The following is a 19,846-nucleotide window of genomic DNA, read 5'->3' on the forward strand; positions in this document are numbered from 1 at the left end:
ACCTAGGCCTAAAAGTCCATGAGACTGTTATCTCCAGCTAATCACAGAAAAAGCTGGAATTGGAGTTGTGTCTCAAGTGGTAGAGTACTAGCCTTGAGCCAAAAGAAGCTCAGTGATAGTGCCCGGGTCCTGGGTTCAAACCCTAGGACAAACAAACAAACAAAAAAGAAAATATTCTGAATTTTAAAAACTCACAGGCATTCATTTTATTTTAGTATCTACATACGCCACAACATGAAAGAAGAGTAACTATCCTTAAAGTGGAAAACTTTCTTTTAGGTAGTTGGGCTCTGAAACCTTAAAACCTATCATTGAAAATATGAACAAATTTGATTTCAAACATTAGAAAATACACATAAATTCCCTGTCACTTATATAAAAAAATGAAGTACCTTTTTATCTTACAATTGCTCTTCTAGAATTGTTAGCCTTTGTCCAGATAATTAGTAAATTTTAAGGCAGGGTTTCTAAAAACAGCATTGTTGCTTATCAGAACTGCAAGAACGTGACCTCTGATGAATTGTCAGTATACACATAAACCTCAGAAAAATCTATTTGGTCCATCTTAGCTGATCTGCTGGAGGCCTGAACAGAGAAAAATAATAATGAATGAAACCTTTCCTACCTTCATTTTGATGTCTTTTCCAAGCTGTGAGCCAGCAGATTAAAAGATCTTGATCATGGTGTGTGTCTGTGCCTGTGTGTATGTGTGTGTGTATGCGTGTGAGTGTAAGAGAGCATCCCCAGGTCCAATGAGATGTACTTGGACAGCTGCCCCAGACACCTCAGCCCAGCCTTGTGAGTCAGTGTGCAGGCTCCACAGCTGCCTGTCAGGAGACAAGAAGTAGATGGTATCCAGCTGGGATTCTTTGCCTCAGTTCACTCTCCCTTCTTCCCTGTAGAAGAAATCGCCGGCTCTCTGCCTGGGGTCAATGCCCTGGCTGCCAGGGTCATGGCAGGCAGAGGGTGGTGGATGCAGACATGTGGAAGCTTTCCCATGGGGTCACACTCTTTCCCTTCATCTGCACAAGTCATGTGTGTACAAAGTGATAGTGAATTTTATATTCACAGTCAGCTTCATGTAAAGCCACTTTTTATTTTTAATAATTGGTAAATGGACCCAAGAAAGAGCTGGACTTATGTAAAGTGAATTAATTCTCAAATGCACTATGGCTTTGACCCTAGTAGTTCTGCTTTGACTACAATCATCTTTCAACATCTTCGGAATCTGGACTGGGGACAGTTTCAGCCATAGCATCTACAGATGGTCAAATCGGTGATATAAAATGGTATGGCACACACTTACAACATAGCCACATCTTTCCTGTTCTCTGAATCATCTCTGGATTGTTTACAATCATGTAAATGCTATATAAATATACTATTGTAGAATGTTCACACCACTGTAAAGTATACTACTGTAAAAATGTTTGGGGAATAATAAAGAAAAACACTGTACCTGTATAGTACAGGCAGTTTTTTTTTCAATTTTTCATTTTAATAGACTGAGCATTGAACATAGAGCCTTCTGTACAAATAAATGTTCTAGTACTGAGCTGTACCTCCAGCCTCTCACAATTTTTTTTTCTGAGTCATCTATGTTTGAATACACAGATTTGGAGTGTATGGGTACAGTGGGTTGACTGTTCTGGTTGGAAAGATGATTGTTTTCTGAGAACTTCCTCTTGTACACAAGTAGAGAAACACTATGCAAAGTCATAGTGGCCAACTATTAAAAATATCTATGGGAATTTCCACTAAAAACCTGTGTACTTCTCCACCAGAATCACCAATTACTCTTCATATAACTTTTTTTTTTTTTTGCCAGTCCTGGGCTTGAGCTCAGGGCCTGAGCACTGTTCTTGGACTTTCTTAAGGCTAGAGCTCTACCACTTGAGCCTCAGCACCACTTCCTGCTTTTTTCTATATATGTGGTACCAAGGAATTGAACCTGGGTATTTGTGCATGCAAGGCAAGCACTCTACCACTAGGCCAAACTCCTGGCCTTTTTTCATATAACTTTTTATGTAGCTTTAGAAAACTTCAAAATAAATGTTCAGGAAAAATTAACACTGAGCAATTTAAAAATATTTTATTTTGGTTATCTTGCTTATATACCTAGAGATATTTTTAGTATTAAATGAAATAGCTCAACAGTACTGTGAGATATGTAAAAGTGCTTTATCTCAAATAACAGGGGCAAAATGTCTTTCTGTGAGATAAGAATGCATGCTGTCAAAAGTGCATATGAAAAGTTTGTATAACATTGGCTTTTTGAGACCTAAGGAAAGCATTTTATTGTGAATAAGAAGTAGATAATTACATTCATCATTTTAGACTAAAAATGTCATCCTTTTCATTCAACTCTGAAAATAACAGGTAAATCTACAGTTTGTTATAATTTTTCAACAAAGTATAATTGTCTATTATTACTCAGTATATATCAAAGTATCATTAGCATGTCCTGCTCAATCCATAAATTAACAGCCCTTTGATGACTAAGAAACTGTGAAGTTTCTCTTTTCATGTTGTCCTTACAAGATGTTATGTCTGCTGTTTAATGTATAGAATTCACTGATGAATTACATAAGTTTCTTTACGCGTTTGTTGAAATTTGAATGGCATTTTAGGGACTGATATTGTGTAGCTTCAGACACTTGCATACTATTTAAAATTGTCTGGCTTTTCCACATGTCAGTTATAACAAGGTGACATTTCCACTATGTGTTTCCATGAAAACAAGAGACAAAAATTTCCTGTGTATAGTCAGCTAATAAGTAAGGCTATAAAATAAAGTGTATCTTTGAAGCAGATAATGTGTGTGTGAGTGTGTGTTTGTCTTTAAGTACGTATATAAAGTTAACTTCCATCAACACAACTTATGACACATGACAAGAGCATGAGAATGAGTAGACAGCCAAAAAACTAGTAATGCACACGATATATCTATATACCTATTAATTGTGAAACCAGAGAAGTATCTGATTGTAACTGGTACTTACAGTCACCTACCTCCAATTCAACATTTAGCCCCAACCCTTAGCCATGTATCACCAGTCCTTGCCTAATGGAGAGATGCCTACATTTCCAGAAGGATTCTGCTTGAGTAGTCTCATATAATTTTCTGCTGACTTTACTTGTTGAGTATGAAGTGCTCAGCTCACCCTTGAGGACTTCCTGTGCTCCAGACACACCCCGTGCCCCCATCCTATCCAAGCCCTCGATTGCTTTCCGGTAGTCAGTATCAAACACCAGAGCCAAAAGAGTCTTTCTTGTCCGTGCTTGTGGATTCAGTGGATTGGGAAACCCACCATGAACAGCAGCCCTCATGCAAGCATCTCTCTCTTCGTAATACACCCTAGACCAGCAGAGTCTGGGACTGCAAGGGGAGGAAAAAAGAACTTAGTTCAGGGATGGATTAGGGACCGTAATGAAACAGGACTTCCCTCCAATGTCTGGTTTTCCAGATCACATACCCTTACTACAGAAGAAAAACAGAATTTTATACGGTGACCCAAAGCCTTGCATTCTGGTCGCAAGTAGTTGCCACCCACATTGGGGATTTTGTGTCATCTCTTTTAAGTCAGCAGCAACAGTACTATTGGTTAATTGCATGGCAGGCCTCCCACTGTACCTCATTTAACATGGAATGAACTCCATGGTCAGAAACAGTGAGGTTTACACAAACTGAACAGAACCAGGGAAGCTGAAAACCATATGCAAAGCTTCCATTCCAGCCTCTTGCTTCGATTTCTTTTCCTTCTTTTTTAGTGTTTTAGAAATGGTTCAGTTATCTGCTTCAGATAATGAGTAAATTTCTCCAGTGAGTGGTGTTAAATCCATGGTCTCCAAATTTGTTAATTTTATCCTGAATGTATCCACAGTATGTCTGAAGCAGAGGGGATCTTTTGTTACTTGCTTTACAAAGTTTCCCTCAGATGAATTTTTACACTACTCCAATGTGATCAGTCTTATTCCAGTCTTTAGGCATGTGAGATTTCAGAAAAGCTGCAGAAACTAACAATAGTGCTTATGCATTTGTCTAGCCTCTTCAGCAAGAGGAATGAGCTCTACTTTTCCAGGAAGATCCGAGTTCTTATTCCATCTTTTGTTGGTAAACACATCTTTCCAGGGAATGATGTCCCATTCTTTTTCTCTGACTAGCATCCAGAGGTATCTTAGCTTAGGGCTAGTACTTTTGAAATAAAGATCCAAAAAAATAGAGAGCTCTGGAGTTCTGTATCTTCTGTAACCAGAAAAATGACTCCAAGATTTGATATTAAAGCCCAAATATCAATCCAGTTTGTTCAGAAAGTCCATGCAGTATAGCATAGCAAAAAAGTATTTTTTCTGAAAGTTCCACAAGGGGTCAGCAAGTTTTTTCTTTAAAGGACTGAACAATAATTCTTTTAGAGACCAATGTGTGTGGATTCCATCCTTACTCTTTGTTCACTTGTTTAACTCTTTACCCATGTAAAGTCCTATCTTAGACCAAGGCCTGTTTGAAAAATTTCTATCAGCCGGATTCTTCTACCAGCTGGATTCTGCCTCTAAGTCTGCTGATAGATTAAAAGCATTCATCAGACCATACTGTGTTCTAGTAGAGTCACCTCCTTATTAAATGTTTAATAGTTTTCAATCTCCTATGTGCAGGCAAAATAAGTGAGTGGCGGCACTGGGCAAATAGGTAGACTTGAGCTACTTCACCACGAACAATTGCCCTTCAGTAAATTATTTGGTGACTCCATTCCAGGGTTGTCAGTTTGATTGCAATGTCTGTAGTTCCTTCATGTCTGTTTATGTTCATTTACCTGAACTTGTCACTATCCCAGGGAACTCTGAAGCCTCTGTGCAAGGGCAAAGACATTGTATATCTGGAAACCAGATATACAATATTCTTTTTCTGATCTACAGCATTAGGTTTCTCAGTTTCATCTGGCCTGTCTGTATCCTCTTGCATGTGTCAGTTGTCTTGTCCTTTTTGCCTTGTGAAGGACAGAAACCCCATGGACTTTAAAAAATGCTGTGAATCCTCTTAGGAACTTAATTTCTCAAGATGGCGAAGAAAGATGTTTTATCTTTCCTAAAATAAATTCACACTCACCTTCTAACTCTCCATTGTTTATTTCCTTTGGGCAGAGCTATATTGATATACAGTTCATATACAATAAGATTCATCCTTTCATATTGTGTGATTTCATGTTGGTGAAGTTTGTGGGAAGACCCACTTAGTTATGAAACTGTCATCATTACTTAACGTGATGATATTTTACCCAGATATCCACTGTCAGTCACTTCCCTACTGGCAACTGCAGCAGTTTAAGTAGCCCGCAGTCCTTATAAAGGTCTCTGTTCCTTCAAGTTACTCTCAGCACCTGTTGCTGGTTGACACTTTTATCTTAGCTACCTGAGTGTGTATGATGTGGTTTCTTATTTCCTTAGTGAAAAAAATATGTGGAGTATCTTTTCACAAGTCTATTTTTTGTATTCTTTTGCTAAGTATTCAGATCCTTTGCTCATGTAAAAGCTGGTTTAAACATTGGAGTTATGTGTCTTTTAACTGTAACATATTTGGATACAAGCCCTTTGTTCCCTGGTTCTGCCCAGACAGGATGGAGCCCCGAGGACGCATTCTCAATGACTTACCATTCCCCATGCAGCCCAGGTCCACCAGTACCAGTAGCTGAGTTTCAGATCTCTAGCTGGATTAAACCATTCATCATTAGATGGCTTGCTCCTCTCTCGTTATTTTCTCTGTCACTTTCAAACATGTAACTCAACCTAAAAACAAAATGTTCCTGGATCTAATTAATTTGAAAAATCTAACCCTCCTAGGATGGAGACTTCTTATCCTGTCTATGGTGATATACATGTCCACAACACAGGAATGGGATTTGAATTTTAGACAACCCCAAAGTTTGGCAAATATTGAGCATATGCCCTCACGTGACAGTGAAAAGCAGATGCAGCCTTGTGATTTCAGGTCTCATGGGAGAAAACCTTCCTTGGCTCAGCACGGTTATGTTTATAGGTGAAGAGCCTCAGGGATCTGATTCGGACAGAAAATAGTGAACACATAGGTGGTTTATTCAGCAATAATATTCGAGTCCATTCCAACCACTACGGGAAGAGAAAGAACTCTGTCTCAATCCATTCAACCATCTTCCTTTCTGATTCTTCACCTACCTAATAATGAAGCAATTGTTGTTTGGAGGAACTACTTCAATACAGTTCTAAGTTGACGTTCTCTGAAAATCACCACATTTGGTTCAAAGTGGACGGCAGGTTGACCCCCACATTCTGGCTTTAAAACTGCTGATGAGCTGTGTGAACCTTGATGAATTTCTTAACCTTTCTTCTGGTACCATTTTCTTCATCAGTAAAATGAATACGACCATATTATCTGAAAGATAGAGGCATCGCCGCAACAAGCGAAATAATATCAGGTATGCATTATTTAACGCATTTTCTATTCTATGAAATATATTTTGGAAAGCCTCTTTCTGTAAAAGTACCAACTAAAGAATTGTGTCTGCATAATTCTACTAGATGAATTCATTTTTCATGAGAGTGATCCTTGTTCAGTTATTTCCTATGTTGATTGGTAACCTTGAGGAATAATAAACTGCTCTAGTTTTCTTGTCTTGTGTTCTTGTCTGTAAAATAAAAGCCCATGATGGCTTTAATTAGATGACATAAAAAATTATTTAGCATTTAGTGGGCACATAGGAAAATATTACTACATAGAAGTAATTAGTATCAACATCATAGGTATTAAATTTTCCACAACTACTGCCTTTTAATGTTAGTCATTACTTTGTTTTTTTTTTTTCTGGTTCATGGGGCTTGAACTCTGAGACTTGGCACTGTCTCTGAGCTCTTCAGTCTAAGACCACCACCCTACACTTGGGCCTGGACCTTCAGCTCAAAGATACTGCCCTACTCCTGGAGCCAAAGCCAGCCTCTCTTCTCATTTTCTAGTGATCAGTTGGAGATAAGAGTCTCACATTGTTTACTGCATGGGCTGGCTTTGAAAAACCATCCTCAGATCTCAGCCCCTGAGTAGCTAGGATTACAGGAGTGAGACACTACGTCCCCCAGTGTTAGTAACGTTCAACTAAATATTGCAATAAGTTTTAAATTTTTCCTGGAGAATTTAGGTGAAAAAAATCAATGGCAATTTGACATGCTATACTTTCAGACTGCTTGTCTTAGATATTTTATGTGAACACTTAATGTGATTTACAGTTTTATGTAATAGTTCACCTTCTTTCTTCTAATTTACCTTATCTGACTTGATTTGTTTTATAACTAACTTTTGTCTGAAAATAGAATCAGCAGACTTGCAATGGAACTGCTTTTATTTTTGTGTGTCAGCTTTCAGTGTTTATTTCAGTTGTATTTTGTCAGGGAAGAGCTAGAGACTAAAGATGTGATGCTTGATTTTTCCTAAATGATATAATGTAATAATACTGTATATAATCTTCAAGTTAATGAGTTATATTCCTTAATCTAGTCTTTTAAATCATTTTATCATAAGAAAAATGTTGTTGGTGACATTTTCTATGCCCCAAGAAGTAGATACCAGCTGTTATACATTCATGTGTGTAAAGAGATTAAAATTAAATAATGTTCATTTTTTATTACTTAACACAGCTGTTATATTTGTGAGATGAGTGAAATAAACTAAGCAAAAGGACACATTGAACCCAAGGATCAAATTATTCAAAAATCCACCTTGCTTACATTATAATTGTGTTTAATTTGTACAAGCAACTTAATCATCTCTCACTTGTGCAAAATTGGATACAAAAGGAAGTACACGCCTACCCAATTTTCAGTCTGAACAAATACTTAAGACTCAGACAGAAACATGGTATTGCAGGCCCACCGCTAAGGTTTCAAAATTGGGGGCAGTAAAACAAAACACAAAGAACATCTAATTTCTTTCTTATTTCTCTTTTGTTTCAGTTACTTTTCAGAGAAAGTTTCAGACTCTCAGAAATCTAGACTTCAATCCTCCATCTTATGCCTCTCATGTTGATGGGATGAAAACACATGCTAACACTCTCAGAGCAGAAAGAGGCTGCTTTGGCAGGAGATTCTGGGAAATGCTGTGATTCCCAGGCCTTGTAAGTCCCCCTCCTCCAGAAGCCTGGCAAGTGCCCTCCAGGCCTGGCAAGGAATGGTAAGGAAACAAACACAAGCTTTCTCCTTGCTTCTCACTGCACTACTGAACATGGTGGGGTTTCAGAACTTCTGGTAAAATGGATAAAAGCAATTGTTTCCTATGTTGACTATTAAGCTATTTCCAGTATTTAAATGAATGGTAAAAGGGAACGAAACCTAAGATAAGAGAACAAAATTAAGATAGATGAGGGCTGTCTGAGTCATCGATAGTAAGCGAGTTAGCACGTAGTCTGAGGGGCTCATGATGGAGATTGATGGAGAATAATATTAGGTTGTGCAAACAGCGATCAATATTGCTGTTGATTTGCATTTTGGCTTGCCCTTACTGGTTCACGAGGCAGTTTGATCTGTAAACTATGCAAATCTATCATGAGATAGATTGCTATCAGGATATATGCAAAAGCAAATGATGCTAAAAATGGCCCACAGACATCAGAACTTGCATAATGGATGGGATGTTAAACCATGTACTTATAAGAGGCCCTACAATGTCTAAACCTATACTATGCATGTGTAGGTTTTCATTCTTTCTTTAGCTGAAGAGGAAATATAATTGTCTCAAGAGAGCTAAGGTCCATGATGTGATATAAAAGAAGAAATAACGTGGCATGGAACCAGAAAAGCCATTGGGTCAGCGATTTGCTGACAAATCAGATTCCGTAGAAATTTGGCTTTAGAACTCGAGCACTCTGGAGACACAGCATCAGTTCTACAAGAAGAACAATGTGTCTAGACTATAGGAAAGGGATGGTGGTTTTATTCACGGGATGCTGGTCAATCGAAAGTTTTCTTCTGGTTGAATTAATAAAACTGAATACAATTCTCCCACGAATTGTGCACAAAGACATCCCACTTCGTCCACTTTCTCCTTCTCAGTGACATAGAGAAGCACTCAGACTGGACACGACATGCCCCTGATCATCAGGTAAACCAGAGCCGATACAGGGACAGCCATTACCCAACACTTAGCAATCTAAACTGACCTAAGAATGTCAAATAACAAGTAAAACATGGCCCAAAGATGAGGTATAATATGAGAAATAACACACAATATGCTTTGATTCTTTAAGAGAAAGCCACCTGACTTTCAAGAATAGAATTCACAGGGAACCAGAGTGCTGAAGAGCAGGTGCTGTGTGTGTGTGTGTGTGTGTGTGTGTGCACTCATGCGTGTGCATATGTGTGTTTGTATAAACAATAGGCAGAGTGGCCTCCTATTTTGATTACATTGTTTAATACTATATGAAGCTAGTAGTTGCTGTTAGATTCAGCTTAACTAGAGTTTTTCTATCATCTGTTGTACAATAAATACTATGTAAGATAGGTAGAAAGAAAAATATATAAATAGGGACCTCTCAGTTTTTAGGAAAATTGGAAAATTATAATAAAATGTGGCAAAGACTGTGTCTTATTCTCTTTTGTGCTGCTATGATAAAAAATACAGAAGACTGAGCCAAAGTTCATGTTTGACAGTTCTGGAGGCTGAGAATTTCAGAGTATGGAGCTTAGCCCTGATATGCTTGTTACCTCAAGCCCTAGGTGAAAGGCAAAGAGAGAGGCGGTAGATGAGAGGGCTGGGGCAGGGGAAGAAGAGAAAAGAAGGGCTGTGGGAAGAGGGGCAGGGCAAATGTACCCCTTAGGAGGACCACAGTTACTAGACAACGGCATCAACCCATTTATAAAGAGTGTCAGGCTTGAGGCCTCATCTGTCTTTGGGCCCCAACCCTCTCCACCATTGTACTGGAGTATGAACCCAGTGCCTGCTTTGTGAGCCACAGTGGAGCCATAGCAGATATTAAGGTATTTTTGTTTTCAGCTTTGGAAGCACAGAAACCAGGAAAATTATCCATGCCTCTCTTCGGGACAAGAGATGCAGTGAATAATGCCTTTGGCTGGCTATTTTTGTCCAAGTGCCTCTTTAAATATATCATCTTTAGTTGAGATTGCTGAAATTGTGCCTGTTATAATATAGTGGCTTGTCACAAATACTGGAACAGTTTTGGAGAAGAACTCATTTAGCAACCATGTACATCACCCAGAAAATCAAGAATTAAAAACAATGTTTTGTGCTTTGATAGTGTATTAGCAAAGAAACAAGCATGTTAAAACCCAGTACTCTTTTTGTACTATTTCCTATGTGTTTTAGGGGACTTTTTTGGGCTAGAGTTTGCAATTCTCTTTTTCAGTTATACCTTGTTTAGATTGGCACAGTGATATCTTGGGTGCTTTATTGTATTTCTAGCCATTAAAATAGCATAAGTCTCCTAAACAGAGGAAAAAACAAGATAATTCTTTAATATTTAACTAATAATCTCCTAATTCTTAATCAATAATTGTGATGCCATGTCATATTTATCTTCATATATCAATGAGCCTGACCCTATAATTACCACGATCATTGTCAGCGGGTAGTGTGCTGCAAGATTGTCATTTATTCTTTATCAATTTTAATAAGAATAATCACAGTCGGATTATTCTGGCTGCGTTTTAAATCATGCTGAAATCACCCTAATAATCTTCTTCCCTTACTGTACATAATTATTTCAGTCTTATCATTTGCCACTCAGTGGATCCCACTTGAAAATTTAGGATTAACACTTGGCATCTGATTAATTAAAAACCAGAGCTGTAGCTTATGTGATTTTCAAGAGGAAAGAAACTCTGTGGTAGGCTAAAAAAATTCTCCTGTTGTTTATACTTGTTTTTAAAGATGGAATTGTGACAGCCAGTCATCCCTCAATCTGGACATCCTGACCTGTTGAGGAGGACTGCAGGGGAGAGCAAATTGACCAACACCACTGTGACCAAGAGTGTGGCAGTGAGTCCTGTTACATGAATTATTTAGGTTCCTAGTGCTTCCTCAAGGAAAGAAAAAGTCCAGTGGTTCAGCAAACAAATGTTCTCATTACACCCTGTCATTCAGCTCTAACCACGCTTTATCAGATGGTTATTTAGAAAGGGATTATTTCTAGAGGAACAAGCCCTAACTCAGGGACTCTTCAATAACATGGTGAAACTCTGAAAGAGCAGGTTTCCAGGGACAAACCAGCCCCTTGACTTCCAGGCAGGGCACTTGATCTGTAGGCCATGCCCAGGGGATTTCTTCAATAAAATGGTGTCTTGACCTTGTCCTTGAAAATGTGGCCCTGCTTGGTGGTCAGCAGAGGCTTCTTTCTCATCAGGCTGTCACAGCAGGGGATACAAGGAGGAGACAGGAAAGACACAGCTCCTCTTCTTGTCTCTCCTGCCCGGGCTCCACTCTCTCCCGCTCTTTCTAGGGACTAAGTTCTGGAAATGAAAAACAACCAAATCTATCCCACCAGCTGAAGATGGTTCTCCTTGGTGCCATCCAATGTATCATAGTTTTCCGTCTGTGGCGCATTTGTGTTTGAACAGAATGTGAGATGTGGTTTTGTTTCTTGGCCCATGAACGTCCATTGCATCGTTGCCCAAAGTCAGGTGGGTGCATTTGTGTGGATCGACTTCCAGCGCTGTGATTCTGCTTGGATTTGCTGTTCTTCCAGGAATTCCTGCACGGTCAGCTGAAACGTTCCGTCCAGTGGTTCCTAGTCCACACGTCCCCGTGTTGTAGTCTATTTCTAGATAATCAGGCTGATTATTTCTATTTCTGCTCTCTGTTGTGTGTGTGGATAGGAGGAAGTGCAGGCTTCAAACATCACGAGGCATTATTGACTCAAGTTGCTGAGGTAAGAGAGAAAGTATCCCCATTTATGGTCACTTTTTTCAAGTCTTTTATAATTCACTCTTCACAAAAGGCTAATGTAAGTGGATACGTGGGGAATGGAGGTTAATTTCTCTATCTCATCTTCGTCACTGTAAATATATACTTAGTGTGATATCCGTTTCTCCCTTTCTGACCTTCATTTCCTCCCTATCCCAATATTTCCTTCATGCCAGCTAAATAGGATCAAGTACAAAAAAGGGACAAAATGACAATAATTGCAAAAAATAATAATCATAATATCCAGTTTAAGAAGAGATACACAAGTGCTGAGATAATAATCTAAAATATAGTATTTATTCCATGGTCATAGGAGGTTAATGCTTTTAATATAAATATGTAATATTGGATGACCTAAAAAGTATGAAGTATTCATGAAGATTTTAGCCAACTTTCACTCTCTTCGTACAGTTTTTGCCTTATTTTTCAATCGCCGGACATTTCATTAGGACGTCTCATTCCGAAAGTGTGCAGTAAGTCCGTCTTCCCTCTCACTCTCGCTCCTAAAGGTTTCAGCGGGTTTCCTCCTTCTGTCTCCACAATGTGGACCATCTTATCTTGCTTGGGCTTGCAGCACACCCCTCGCCTTGAGGTAACTCAAGTGAGGAGCCCTCTGGGTATGTAGGAGTGCTGGCAGTCCCCATCTGTGGACTCCATCTGAGTAGTTTAGAAATGAGATATTGACACTCATTTCCCAGCCGTTTTCCTTTGAGGCACTGGGATTTGAGCCACCAATTGCAAGCATTTAAGGTAGGAATACAAAGCAGGGATTGGGAACAAGTCGTGTAAGTGAATATTCTGAAATGTGATTTCTACAGAGGCATTCCAGACAGGCATGCAGAGTATTTTGTGTGTATCGGGGTGCAGAAATGGCCACAGCAGTGTCACAGTCCACAGTGACACTGTCAATGCCTCACCAGTCCTTTCTCAGTTGGGAGAGTGGTTCTGCGCATACCAGATCATCTCCAGGGCCCCCGTGCAAGTGACAGCTCGGGGCCCCTGATTGCATGACCAGCAGGTTTCCTTGGGGACATCTGGGCTGGCCAGGCCCACACTGTCACCGGGTCACCATCAGGTCGGTCCTGGTTCAAAACATAGCACGTTCTATGAAATGTAGAAGGTCTCTGCGTTGGAGAACTGTGTCCTTGTTGTCCTCACTGTGCTGTTGTCCCCTCCCCAGCTGGGGTTTCCGGCATGTTCAGCCCTCACTCTTGTCCTGCAGTGTGGAGGCGTGAGAGCCCACAAGCCTGGAGTTTGAGGCTGCATCAGGATGGGAGCAGTTCAAGCAAACTGTGGACAAATCTCCCTTTCTTTTGGAAAAGGTACTTGGGTCAGAGAGCTCTTGACCTATAAAGATTAGACAACAACAGATTCAACATAGATATTCCTAGAATAGTTAAATGCGTACCAAGATGGAAAAGAAGTTTGATCAATTGAAAAAAGGAAACTCATTCATCTTGCATTTTCCCTGTTATTTTCTGAAAAGAACAGAGACAAAGAAAGAGGTATAAGAGAGCAGGTTAAAGGAAAAAAAGAAATAATTCCTGTCAATTACTTTTAAAAAAGAAGCAGATTTGGAAATGATCTTTCAGAGCATAGCATTTGATATTAAAATACAATAAGGAAATTCAGAGAGCTGTCTCCTATTGATAGGATATGAAATCCAGTAGTAAAATGTGGGAGTCAGGAATCTTCCTGCATATGGCAAGATTAAAATATCTGAAATAGAAATTGATAAAAGAAAATAGAAACAAAGTAAAGTAGGAAACTAAAATATCTGGGGCAGTCCACAGAATAAATGGGATGCCGGGGGCTTACATTGAGCACTGAGCAACCATGAGAATAAATGCTCAACCATGAGAATAAATACAGCCCAAGAGATGGGCTGTATTGTTTTTAAACAATGCTCAACAACCACAGAAGCAGATAGATTTTGCTTAAAGCCAGGGACTCTTCTCTTATTAAGTATTCCAGAGGGATAAGTGCCCAATCACTGTCCTCTGACCATGGTGAGATCAATTTATCACCATCAGAAATAAAAACAGATGATGAAATAAAGCCTATGTACTACCCTAAGAACACATTTCTGAAAAATTGTCGAGCGTGGTAACAAGACACGTTAAAGCTATAGATGCTGTTGTTTTGCAAAGAAAGAAAGTGAAATGTTCAAGACTTAAGGTAAAGGACAGAAAATGAGTACAAATCAAGTGACTACATTGTGAAAAGCCACAGGGATAGAAGCAGAAATTAATGAAGCACCAAATTAAATCAAGTCCTAGTTTATTACAAAATGTGTTGGTAAAAAAATATTAGGAATGGGGCCGGGAGTTTGGCCTAGTGGTTAAAATGCTTGCCTAGCATGCATGAAGACCCGGGTTAGATTCCTCCGTACCACATACATAGAAAAAAGCCGGAAGTGGTGCTGAGGCTCAAGTGGTAGAGCTCTAGCCTTGAGAAAGTCCAAGGACAGTGCTCAGGCCCTGAGCTCAAGCCCAGAACTGGCAAAAAAAAAATATTAGGAGTGAGAGAATAAGTACAATGACAAGCTTGTTATCTTAAATGCTATTTGGAATTCTAGAATCTGAATAGGAATGAAGAATTTATGAGAAAATATAAGGTATCAACATAAAATAAAAAATATGTAAAGTTTAATTAGCCCCAGTCCTCTTTTCTAAATTCTCCAAACTTGCTACTATGATATTACAGAAGTTACCTAACATGACTTAAAGGAAAAGTTATAACAAACATTCAAATAAGTTTAATCCCAGCATAATTTAGTCTAACAGACACTAGTGAGAGGTAAGACTCAGTTCTCACTCTGATACGATAATCAGACTCAATCAAGAACAGCTGTACAACCCATACCGACCTCTTAGAAAGGCATAAATTCATTTACATGTCCATAAAACTATAAGTAAAATACTAATTACTAAAATATTATTAACTATTTCCTCCTTAATTTCTGAACTTCATAATTATTTTTTACTTCCTTAAATGAAAGCGTTTAGCACAATTTGTAAAGTGCTTGCTCAGTGAGTCTTCTCATTTCTTTTTGGTTGTCATTTTGTTTTGTTTTGTTTTAATTTTATGCAACACTGGGGATTTAGCCGGGGCCCTTGTGCATTCTAAATAACCAGTCTACAATTTTGCTATATCACCAATCTATCTCTATTTTGGTTTTTCTGTTAGAAAAGATACTGTTCAGACTTTTCCAGGCAGAGTTTGAAGCAAGATCCTCCTACCTCTGCCTCCCGAGTCGCTCCCTTCTCATCTCATTGTTGTTGTTTCATTTATAAAGACTAAATAAGAGGATGTCTGTGTTAGACATATAACTTTTATAGTATGCTTCAAGGCCTACTTATTTGACTTCAGATGACACGAAAGAGTGCATTTGTCTTTCTGAAATAACGGATAATCATCGGGTGATCATAAAATCTTTGTTCTTCTCTCACAGTTCTCACTCTGGAGACTTGGATATATCAGGTGCTTACTTAATGCTGGCTGAGTTCCAGTGAAATGAACATTTTCAAAGGAAAAATCAGAAAATAGGTTAAAAAATACATTAGGATGCAGAAAAGAGAATAAAGGAAAGGACTGGTGGTCCTGTTTCCTCAAGACACTGTCTGAAAGTTGAAAATGTTGAAAGGATTAAGATAATAACTTGCATGTGTTGCTGTAAAATTACTTTCTTCTCCCATCTCTGCTCATGAATCACTCACTAGATCTGTGGGCATTGTCATTTTGTCCATTTTTTTTAGTAGTATTGATTTGTGAATTCAGAACGTTGTGCTTCCTAGAACGGCATTCTGCCACTGAGTTATGCAATTGGCGTGCACGTGTGTGTGTGTGTGTGTGCATGTGAGTGTGGGTGCATATCTGTGCATGTCTGTGCGTGTCTGTGTCCAGGTCATTTTGGGGAGTCTCAATTTCTGTCAGGTGCATGGCTGCAAGACAGTTTGCCTATTTTTAGGCTTCCTATCCTAGCTGTAAGAACAGGCATGCACTACCATCACAGCTCTTCCTGATGAGACAGATTTGTGTAGACTTTTCTGCCTGGCCTGGCCTAAAACCAGAATCCACTCAAGCTCTGCCTCTTACATAATTGGAATGGCGGATGTAAGGATTCCTGTCAGAAAAGTCACTGTATGGTTGGCCATCAAAATGAAGTGGTATGAATTTATGTCTACTACAAAACTTTGCAGGTTTAAGATTAGTATACTTTATTTGAACAAGATTTGTTGTTGTTTTCTTTTTTGTCCCCTCTTCCTGGGGCTTGAACTCTGTGCTTGTGCACTGTCCTGGAGCTTCTTTTACTTAAGTATGGCATTTTACCACTTGAGCCACAGCACCACTTTCAGCATTTTCTGAGCAGTTTATTGGAGATAAGAGTCTTACAGCCTTTTCTGCCCAGGCTAGCTTTGAATCTCCATGATTAGACCTCAACCTCCTGAGTAGCTAGAATTACAGGCATGAGCCACCAGCACCCAGCTTGATCAGTTAGTTTTATCTTCATAGGAAAGTCATACAAAATAAGGAGTGTTAACATACTAGAATTGTGAACAATCATTATAATTCAGGATCAAATGTTGATGTGTTATGACTTAGACTGTGTGCATCCATCTTGTCAATGTCCAATTACGTTACTTGTCCTATCACTTGTCACTGTTATCTGCATTTGCATTTTCCTAATATTATGTTAATGATCATTTAAAATGCTTGTTTATCATTTATGCATTTCCTGTGGTGAATTAGCTGTTCAGAGTTTTTAGTGTGTTTGCACATTATGTTGGGTTTTGCAACTTCCTTTTGCAATTTGACACGCCCTTGGTATATTATTATACTTTTCCATTACCTGGTATTTATTGTGCAAACATTTATTTGAGTTTTCAATCCCTCAACATTGTCTTGATAAGAAGGTCTATTTTGAAATAAGCTAATTTATGGGAGAGTAGGGTTTATGTGATTGGGAAATAATGCTATGTTTATGGTAGTAGCAGGGCCTCAGGCCTCTGTTTTTTTTTTTTGTTTTGTTTTTGTTTTTGTTTTTTTCTCGTGGTTGGAGATTGTCTTCTCAGCTGAGTTAATTAGAGCCAATTTCTGGCCCCATTTTTTTTTTTTTGCATTTTACTATTCCTGTTCCTTTCTGGATCAATTCTTAGTGAAAATTTCTGTTAATTCTAGGTATGATAGGAAATAGGAGGAAAAACACGTAGGCAAAAGATTTGTGTAATTTTCATACTATTCCACTATTAAACAGAAAGCGTCCTGTCATGAGGCAACATCAAAAACTCGTATTAAGGGAGAATACCTAGTGAAGTGTGTCAATGAAATTGCACTTGTATCTTACCAAAGAAACTGCAGATTAAGCCATCTAACTCTTAAGTACTAAAAGTATGCAAGACAGAGCCAGCAACATGAGCTAGTCCCTTCCAGCCGAATGCATTTGATTTGCAAAATGTATAAAATGTTTTCACACTCTGAAATCATTTTCAGATATTATATGCAACAATCTCCCAAAATGGTTAGCAGTTCCTTTAAATGAGATAATCACCAGCCCTTGAGCTCTAAGACATGAAAAATATGTCTATACAAGGCTGTTTTCAAAAGGGGAGAATACAACTCCATCTGCCTGTGCCGACACGTCATCAAACAACTGCCTCGTGCTAATACTTGTTCTTCCACTGGGGAATGTCACCGAACACTCATCTGTTCCATTCTATATTTCACATGATTCACGCCCGTTGTAACTTATAGCTTCTAAAATGAATAATGCATTTAAAGGCGCAGACAGAAGGAAATGTAAATCTGTACCACTCAATTTGCATTATCAATCTTATCCTGAAATATAAACCTATGCCATTTAATTTGAGTGACTGATGTGCACGTTTTATGAGTGTCATGGCATAGAGTCCTTGCAATGCTGACATTCAGAACGGTCACATTTGAGTGATGACCAAGGACAACGCATGTATACTTGTGTCGTAATCTCACTGCCCCGTGCCTTCTCTTCTGGCTTTCTGCACTCCCTCTGTATAAATAGCATGTGTCACTCCTCGACATCGCTTGCATTCAGCCTGGCTTGTGTGTTTTCTGGGGCTGCAGTCCCCATCAATTCCCATACACTCATCCTGGGATTGCCTCAGTATTGGTTTGTGAGAGCTGCTGTCAGATAGAGCACAGATCAGTTTGAAGAACAAGAATTTCCTGCTTGCAGTTCCAGGAGCAGAGAAGCATCACCTAGTTTCTTCTGAGAGCTGCGTGGAAGAACCGCGTCCTTCTGCTCTCTTTGGAGAGGAAAGTTGGCCCTCATACTGTCACCCTGGGACTCAGCCCGTCCACATCAGTGTCTAGCTCCTCTGATTCTATGGACTGTGGATATCAGGTGCCCTCAACAAGGCTCTGCCTTAGTGACACTTCTGCTAGCTGTGTGACCTCTAGGACACCCAGACTCCAAACGCTGCCAGATTCTGAGAAATGGAAAGGTTGGACTATGAATGGATGGGTCTTCGGTGGGCACAATTCAGGAAAAACTACTTGAACACAGGCATACCTCAGAAAAAGAAAAGATGCAACTGGGGACGTGATTTTGCATGGCTCTCTCCTGCGCTCATTTTAAAGGGCATGAAACAATATAATGCCAGAAATGTCCCAGTGTTGCGATGCAGGCCTGCTTTGCTTTCTGTGCTTTCCCTTGGTAATAACGTGACGGACACAGCCGCATTTCCTCCCCGGAGCCCAGCTTTTGTTGTTTGTTTGCTTTGTAATGAAGGTAAGATGATTTGTTCTTTATCCAGACATTTAATCACTTCATCTTGCAAGAGCAAATTTAGACTTTGTCCCAGTAACTTCTCAGAAGACTCGAACCGCTGTGAATTGTCTCATGCACAGACTTGTTTGTGAACGGGGGGACAGCTTGGAGTGTTCCCTCTTCTACCTTCTCCCCTCTTCCCACAGAGTAAAGGTCTTCCAGTTAGTGCACAGTTTCCTAGTCAGAATCAAAATCAACACTTCGGAAGGAGGTGCTGACTGTTTTCCAACTGAAGTGTTAACACCAGGCTTCACTATTGCCGTTCATGCAGAAGCGTTTCGATGTTTATTTGAAGTCACTTCAGTCAAGGACTGAAGCCTTTGGTTCCACTTGTGGAATTATGAGCTTGAACAACTCTGTGGGCATCTCCCCCCCAACTGAAGAACGCTTATGTGATCCTGTGGAGGGTAAACTGGTACAGCCAAGGCACTTAGCATCACGCTGAGCCAACGTTCAGATCACAACTTTCATCATGATAGCCAGACAAGCCATCTACAACAGGAAGTCCACTAACTGAAGTATCTGTTTACAATCCTTCCCAGGGAATTGACAATGTATATTGTCACGTACATCCATGTAATATTTCATTTATTTTTTCCTTGATTATTTTTGTTCTCTTTTGTTATAATGGTTTGAAAGTTCTTTTTCCTTTGTTGCACTTTTCTAATTTTAGGGTTTGTCTTTTTCCCCTTTTTATTATTATAGTTAAGTAGTTGTACACAAGAGCTGCCATTTAAGAAAGTTTATGAACAGCATATCCATTGATCAGTATCATCGCTTTCTAACCCATCGCCCTTCTACTTGCTCCTTCCCTCCCTTCTTCATTTTGTTGGATATACATTGAATTCTTGACTGGCTTTTCCCCTCTTCTCTTCATTTGTCCACCCCTTCCTCCTTGACCCCACCCCAATCTTTTTGACTATCTGCTTCCTGGTGTTTTATTTTCCTGAACTGTAATTTGGCCATTCTAAGAAGTTTCACTATTTGAGATTGACTGTAAATTCACCATATTTCCATTGTACTTGCACACCACCCAGCATATTTACTTAGAAGCTCCTAAGCTTTGTTCTGTCACTTTTCACTGAACCACAGGGTACTCTCTATTG

This window comes from Megascapheus bottae, chromosome 19, assembly GCF_031878675.1.
Source record: "Megascapheus bottae isolate mThoBot1 chromosome 19, mThoBot2.hap1, whole genome shotgun sequence".
Taxonomy (NCBI): Eukaryota; Metazoa; Chordata; class Mammalia; order Rodentia; family Geomyidae; genus Megascapheus; species Megascapheus bottae.